Below are 8,474 nucleotides of genomic sequence, written 5' to 3'. Positions count from 1 at the left end.
GCTGACTTGATTGGGAAAATGTTTTCCCACATGCGTGACATTCATAAGGTCTCTCTTTTGTGTGAACTGTTGTATGTCGAGTGAGCTTAACTGACTGGGAAAATGTTTTCCCACATTGTTGACATTCATAAGGTCTGTCTCCTGTGTGGACTCTTCTATGTACAGTGAGGGCACCTGAATGTAAAAATCCTTTCCCACATTCCTGACATTGGTAAGGTCTCTCTCCTGTGTGGACTCTTCTATGTACAGCAAGGGCACCTGAAACTGAAAAAGCTTTCCCACATTCCTGACATTCGTAAGGTCTCTCTCCTGTGTGGACTCTTCTATGTAGAGTGAGTGTACCTGATTGAGAAAATGTTTTCCTACATTCTTGACATTCATAAGGTCTCTCTCCTGTGTGAATTCTCCTATGTCGAGTGAGCTGTTCTGATAGGGAAAATGTTTTCCCACATTCTTGACATTCAAAAGGTCTCTCTTGTGTGGACTCTTCTATGTACAGTGAGGTTACTCAAATTTGAAAATGCTTTCCCACATTCCTGACATTCGTAAGGTGTCTCTCCCGTGTGAATTCTTTTATGTAACGTGAGGTTACGCAAATGTAAAAATGTTTTCCGACACTCCTGACATTTGTAAGGTTTCTCCCCTGTGTGAACTCTTTTATGTTCCGTGAGGACACATGACTGGCTAAATGTTTTCCCACGGTCCTGACATTCATAAGGTCTGTCCCCTGTGTGAACTGCTCGATGTGAAGTGAGGAGACCTGATGGAGAACATGTTTTCCTACAGTCTGTACATTGATAAGGTTTCTCTCCTGTATGAATTTTTCTGTGTTCCTTGAGATCAGCTAACCGTGGGAATGGTGTCCCACATTCTTTACATTCAAGAGGCTTCTCTCCTGTGTGTGTTCTTGTGTGTCTTCTAAGATGAGAAAAGTGACAAAGGTCTTTAAACATTCCTTGCATTTATAAGGCCTCTGTCTTCCGTGAATTCTTCTATGTCTAATGAGGTGCCTGGACTTTGAAAGTGCTTCGTCACATTCCTTACGTTCATATCGTCTTGTGTGAATTCCTCTTTGTTTAACAAGGTGATCCGACTGTGAAAAGATCTTCTCACCTTCCATACACTGAAAAGGTCTCTCTCCTGAGTGAATTTTGGCATGGAGAGTTAAAAGAGCAAGCTGAGGAAATGTTTTCCCACACTGGTGACATTCATAAGGTTTCCCATCTGTATGTGTTCTCGCATGTCTCCTTAGGCATGACAAAGAACGCAAAGATTTTCCACATACCTTACCATTATAAGGCTTCTCTGCACTGTTAATTTTTCTCTTTACTGTGTTGTCTGAAGTACTAGTAAGGGGAGCAGAAGAAGAAAAAGGTTTCCCCTTTTCAATACACTCATAAAGCTTTTCTAGAAAATTAAACTCTTCTTTGGAAACTAAAGGGACAAGATTCCCACAGGTCTCAGCACATTCTGAAGGTTCATGTTCATCTATCACATGGATCCAAAATGAAGAGAAGGTACAGAAATCTTTGCCACATTTCTTACATTCATGGCCGGTGTCATCAAGGTCACTCCTCAACAGGTTTATGTCGGCACGGTTGCCAGAATAACTTGGAAATCTGATGTGCATGTTCCCAGGGTGAGTGTCTTCAATCCCTTCACATACCTCATGTACTGTTCGACTTCTGAGAAAAATAAATATCACACAGCTGTAAGTGAGCGTGTTCCTGTAGGCCCACAATAAAACACGATGAATATGTGTGAGTTTAACTTCTCAGGGTCTCACATGACTTCATTTAGCAAAAATATAATTCCTAGAACTGCATTTATAAATCGAATTCCACTTCCTGATACCTCTTTCCAAAGTCACAATGTTTCTCATGAGTATTTGTTGTGTTTTGGTATTGGTTTTTTCATTTTCCTGATACTCACCTCCAAGAGTTCTCTTTGAGTGTATATAGCTTTTCTTTGCCACACAGTTTTACCGTTTTCCGTAACATGGAAGACCAAGGGTGGGTAGTCTCAAAGAATGTCAGCTGAGTACATTCAGGGGATAATGCTTCTCTGTCATTCACGTGTTCAAGGCCTGCACCTCTTTGAGTTTCAGCACTTTGACACTGGATGGCAAACTGTTCACTACGAATCCCTTCTGAAACAAATCAAAGACATGATGATATAAATTAGTTTCCTCTGGGTGGATAATTACAAAGATGACTCACAGAGCACACACAACATCACACAGAACAGTACACACATGACAATGCACAGTACACACACTATATCACAGAGGATTCACATAACATGACACAAGACACACATCACAGGAAAAATAGAAAGATGGCTCCAGGACTGGCCTGCTGATGCAGAGAAGAGTGTCCGGTGATCTGTTAAGCTGTCACATCCAGCAAAAAAAGGCACTTTTTTCCAAACTGGTTCATGAAAATGCCTTGTTCTCAATATGCAAAAGATCCATAGCATAGTAACGATTTCATAGAGCTTCTCAACATAGGAGCACTGGAGAACCCAGGTGGAATACTGGCAAGAAGCTGCAAACCCAAAGGCATGTGGTTCGAATCCACTAGTTGCTTCGCTGCTGAAGGAGGGGCAGTCTCCTCCTGTGCCAGTCGGATCCAATTTGAAAGAACACCAAAACAACAACAGCAACAGAACAACAACAACACAGGAGCAATAAATGAGTGTTAGACCCCATGACCATAAAGACCAGGCCTTAAATTCTGACCCACAAAAGTGAGGGTGTACACTTAGGATACTGACAGATGTAAATGCACTGAATCACAGAAAAGGTGCTCTCAGATACAAAGACGTCCACGAAAAAGTCCCGACTTCATTGAACCTTGTATTCCCATTCTTCTGCCAACGTTCAAAAGTCATGTGCATGCATTCATTTTCTTTGCATTCCAAGGATATGCAAGCATATCAGATCTTAATTTTACCTATGAAGTCCAGATTTTCCAAGATTTCCATCATCACGTCCCTGTAGACTTTCTTCTGAGCAACACTCAACAAGGCCCACTCTTCCAGGCTGAAGAAGATGACTGCATTGTCAAGCAGCAATGGTGCCTGAAACACACAGCGTATTCTGGATCAGATCGGTACCCTGTCTCACAATGTCGACGAGAACAAAAAAGGAGCCTCACATACGTAGAGAACTAAGAAATCATACAGACACATAATTATTTTCTTCCAAGATCTACTGAGGGCGTCAGATATCAGTCTTGTTCTGGATCTTATGACTTTCATTTCCTTATGGAGGAAATCCTGGCTTGTACCTAGAGATTTACTATAGAGTCAATGAACCTGTCGATCGTTTCACTGTGAGTATTTGCACACATATTCTATGTCCTGGATCGAAAAACAGCACAAAATAGAGAGATGTGGAATTTGGAAGATAAGTCTGTTGGGATTAGTGAATTTCATGTTCTTTTGAAAAGATCTTTAGGAATAGCAAAGAAGACATAAAAGACAGACAGAAAGCAATGTGATGTACTATCATCACGAAAACACTGCAGGAGGGAAGTATTTTCTTCTGTCCCTTATATGTATGAGAGTACACAAGGTCCACAAAAGCATATTGTGTGAAGTCAAAGCTTAAACTAAATGCTTAAACCGGAATGGAAGGAGGCATAAATACAAGCTTCAATTCCTCTTGTGACCGATCACAAAGACCTAGGTGGTATTTCTCCTGAGACAGGCACTTCGGGCAGTCCTGGTGGTGCCTTTGCTACTCTCAGATTGTGTTTGTAACCCATCATTCCTAAGATGAGCATAAGGGTGTCAGCAGATAAATACATAGCCAATTAGAAACAAATTTTCTCTGTGATTTATCTCCTGGGAATTTTCAATAAAGGCAGGAGAGACTCTCAGCTCAGTGCTGCAGTGTTCGAGCTGTTTGCCCCCTGCCTTCACTCTCTTCTCCCCCTCATTCTCAGCGTCCGTGTCGTCATTCATCCAGGTCGACAACGGCATATGGAAACACAAGTTCTTTTTTTTCGGAAAAAAAATTAGTCCTTCCTACTGAGTTGCTCCTTCAAAAAGGAAAAAAATGCATGGCTTACCAGGAATTCATTTTAGTCAAGGTTTTGGACGATAGTGTCAAATCACCCAAAGACAATCTTGTAACTTTTCATGGGATCAGAAGTTTCACACATAAAAGCTTTAGTGTAGATATCTAGGGTTATGATACCGTATGACAATGACAGGAGCTCTGGTGGACTAGGGCTAAGAAGCTGTGCTGCAATCCTGGAGGTATGTTGTTCGAGGCCACCAGCTGCTAGGCAGGAGAGGGATGGGCAATCTCCTCCCCATGCGGATAACTGACTTTGAAAACCTGCTAGAGGGTCAGCTATGGGTCAGTTCCATATGGTATACTACAACATATTACTGATTATCAACTGACTAGAAGAGCTCTGAACATCAAATGGATGGCCAGGAAAAGAAAGAGATGTGTCTGAGAGAGGGTGCAGCCAGAGTGCTCTTTGGAGGCAAGAATGCTGAGGCTTCCCCTCTCATACTTGGTGGATGTTGCTAGGAGGTGCTAGTCCTTGGAGAAGGATAGGCTGCTGGGAAGGGTGGAGGGTCGGTGAAGGAGAGGAAGACCCTCAACCAGGTGGACTGCACAACAATGGGTTCTCGCGTAACATGAAGTGTGAGGAGGACGCAGGATAGAACAGGGTTTTGACCTTTTGTTCATAGGTCTGTTACGAGTCGTGCGCGACTCGACAGCACCTAACGACAGCAGCATAAAACTTAGGGAAATCTGGGGTGTCGTAAGGGAGTTACGATGCTGACACAAAGGAAGATGCTCTCAATCCAGCACTTGATTCACAGGAGAAAGATGACTCATCTCTTCCCTTGTGGATTTCAGTCCCTGAAAGCCAGCTGGAGGGTCCGCTATACGGCAGTCTGGAATCCACAGCTCTGACTCTGCACAAATACACAGGAACAGGCTAAAGACTGTTTGCGAATACAATCAGCCTGTATGGTCAAGAGCAGATGCTTGAAAAACCCAGGGCTCACTCCAAATCATGAGCTCCTTGAGAATAACGTGGAAAAGAGCTATACACAACACTCCAGAGGCAACCCAGTCAGTTACTTTCACAACTGACAAGGCTAAGCAGGAGGCTTGTTTTCATTCTGGAGCACTCCTATTCCACATCTGCTCAACCTCAGTCAAAGACACTACTGAAAAGAAAACAGAATGTGGCAACAGCAGGTTATATAAACATTAGAGATAGGGATCTCTCCTTCCTTCCCTTCAGCCCCTGAAGATTCCTACTCAATCTTGATTTTTCTGACACTCATGGAAGTGAACAGCCAGAGGGTTAGCTTTGGAATTACTTGTGTAACTCACTCCTTTTTCTCCGAACCATCAGTGCTCCAAAACACTGCTTTTGGGCACCAATGGCTAAAAAAGGTTATCAAGGAAATCACCACAGCACTTGATATGTCCATCATGATTTAGGTGATTAATAAAGACTGTGGTTTCTCTCTCCTTCCCCTATCTCCTTATAACCCTGATTCACACAGAATTTCAGGGACACTGGTGGGCAGCAGAAGCAGCACAGGGCTACTTTTTAATTATCTGTGTAACTTCTTAGTATCTTAAGTACCGCTGATCAGAAAGATATTCTTGGTCAATGGAGGGAAAAAAACCCATCAAATTACCATTGCACCTGAAATACCCATCATGCTCTGAGCGTTACTGGAAGAATAGTAAGGAAGGTGGTGTCAAAATTACTTCAGGGACAAAACTGGAAATGATACAAAATGGAACAAGATATTGAGGTAGATGGGGGGAAGATGAGTCTCAACAGAAATATACCAAATAATCTAGAAAATGGATTTGAGTGAAAACTTTACCCCAAGGTCTTATATTTCCCTATTTCAGATATTGGCATCTCCAGGAAAATGAATTTTAATTTTCATCTGTAATGTGAGAAGTCAACACTCATTAACTTACTGCCACCCACAGGAAGTAAACAACAGTACAGTAGGTTTTCTCAGGCTGAAAAGAGCACTAGCAGACAAATGTCCATCATTCTCTCACTGAACATCTCGGAGATGTGAATGATCAGAAAGACCCTGCTTTGGTTTAGGAGGACCACGGCTTAACAAACGATTTCTACAGACCTTCAGTTGCAGGGTGCAAAGAATGCACAAGAATTACACAGATGAAACACCAACTCGAGGCACGTGTAGGAAGAAAAGGGTGAGAAAATAGAATATGAGTTCATTCATTCCCCACACCTAAAGTCCTGAACACGATACATAAAACACTTCACTGGGGAAAACACAATAAAGAAAGCCCAACACCACACACAGGATGTGAAGATCACAGATAACGTTGTGCTGGAGCACCTTGGAGTTCTGAGCAGGAGACTGTGTCATTAAACTAGGAGAAACAAGGCACAGGTGGGAGACAGCAGATCACGCGGCCAGGTCTGAGAGCACATCAGGAAAGTGACCCTAGGCATCCCCATCATGAAAGGGCGTGGACAGGGAAATGGCCAAGTATTAAGGGAGGAGGCAATTACGGGGCCTTCTAGCATTATTCTAGAAGCCTCCTCTTGTCACCTTTTCTACTTATGGGGAAACTGCAGGCCGACAGAACATAACGGGTCCCACAAGAGTTTCTATCCCATACCATGAACTTAAGGTGGAAAAGACCTTTTCTCTAGGACTCACCATTTCTTGTTATCCTTTCTGCGGTGCTAAGGAAATGTTTTTGCTAATCTCAAGCTATCACATAAGGAGGAGGTTTCAGGTGAGCAAAGGACACAAGGTAATTTGGAAGCAGATGGATGATGTTTGCTCCACACTCTCTTCACAGTGGCTGAGGGTCCCTCGTGATGGGTCTCTAGCTGTCTTGTTGACTAGTTGTCTGTGAATCACACTTGAGACCTGAAATAGACAACAGAGAGGAAGTCATTTTCAGTCAATCAGGAGGAAGGTGGATTCTGGCTTCATTCATGTGACTTAACCTGCGGGAAGTAGTTCTGCTACCCCCACAGTCTAACCTTGGAAAGGGGGTGTGCCTATGTATTGGTCAGCAACGCTGAAGGCAAAATATACAGAAGGGCCTCTTGTGTGATTTATACCTTTCAAAACACAGTCACTCGGCTCCAGTTCTACCACAATGAGTTTGTCAGCTTTTGAGTTTCCAGACACACAGAAATGCTCTGTAAGAGGACATTTGTATAAGAGAGAACAAGCGGGAGCCTTCAAGAGCTTGATCACTTCACACATTTTCAAGGTGGTATTGTTATGTGCCATCGAGCCACTTGTGACTCATAGTGACCCTATGTACAACAGTTCACAAATAATGATATTAATTAATGCACATTCTCTGATGATATCAGCTCCCCAGTCATTTCATGATATCATGTTTTGAGAACGGTCATGCTGACATCTGGCAACCACCTTGGAGAAAATGTCTTCATAACAGCGGTATGGCCATTCTCTTATCTAACTGATAATATAATTTTTAAAGGACCAACGGTTGGAATGCTACCTCGTTTGGAGACTGGTCACCTCTTCATACATATGGTCCCGGACTGTCTATGACAGGATTTGTAGGAAGAATGTGGACTATTGATATGAAGCACTTTTAAACTGAATTGTGGAAATTAGTTGCTAGTATGGATTCGATAAATATTTCCTGTATCCCAAAAGATAAATGTAAGGGAGATAATGTTACAAATGCCAAAGTTATGTCTTGTGTCCCTGAACCATATGTCTTATTAATTGGTAATAATGTGATCACTGGTGATTATCCAAGATATAATGTAAGTTGTTCTCATTGTAAAATCTCTAACTGTATTAGCTCTATTACCAAGGATGATTCAGTAGTTATTTTGAAGAATCTTCCTTTTTTTATGACACCGGTAAAGTAAGATGATATTTGGTATGATGATAAAAGCTTGCAAATTTTAAAAGAGTTATATAAGTTATCATTAAGAACCAAGAGAGCTGTAGGACTTGTTATTGGAGAAATTGTTTCTCTTATCTCTATGATGGCTGCTGTCTCTATTTCTGTCGTAGCTTTAACTCAAGAATTTCAAACTGCTAAGTTTGTAAACGGGTTAATGCATAATGTGATAAAAAATTGGGTAGAGCAAGAAGATGTGGATGAAGTTATGGAACAGACATTAAATGCTTTATATGATACGGTAAATGTATTAGGAAACATGGTGCAACAAAGTAGAACGAAAGAAAAGTTAAGCTGCCATGCGGCATATGACTCTATTTGTGTTAATAAATTGAAATATAATAGCTCAGATAATGATTGGACAAAAATAGTATCTCATTTAAAAGGAGTTTGGATGTCTAATAATGATTCTCTTGATTTGTATTATTTGCACCAAAGAATTATAGAAATGCAGAATACCCCAGAATAAGCCTGGTTTAACCCTCTCCAGGAGGAATCTATTTGTTTTCTTGGCAGTCCATGGTAC

The 8,474-nt window shown here is 41.7% G+C and overlaps 1 pseudogene; it reads right to left on the bottom strand.

Moving 5' to 3' along the window:
* Positions 1-6: 6 nt before the first annotated feature.
* LOC102843849 overlaps positions 7-8,474 on the bottom strand; it is a 14,958-nt pseudogene continuing 6,490 nt past the window's right edge.

The sequence above is a fragment of the Elephantulus edwardii genome, unplaced genomic scaffold (genome assembly GCF_000299155.1).
Source record: "Elephantulus edwardii isolate Elephantulus edwardi_28Jun2011 unplaced genomic scaffold, EleEdw1.0 scaffold00150, whole genome shotgun sequence".
Lineage (NCBI taxonomy): Eukaryota > Metazoa > Chordata > Mammalia > Macroscelidea > Macroscelididae > Elephantulus > Elephantulus edwardii.
The sequence above is the reverse complement of the archived record's forward strand: the minus strand, read 5'-3'. Positions and strand labels throughout refer to the sequence as shown.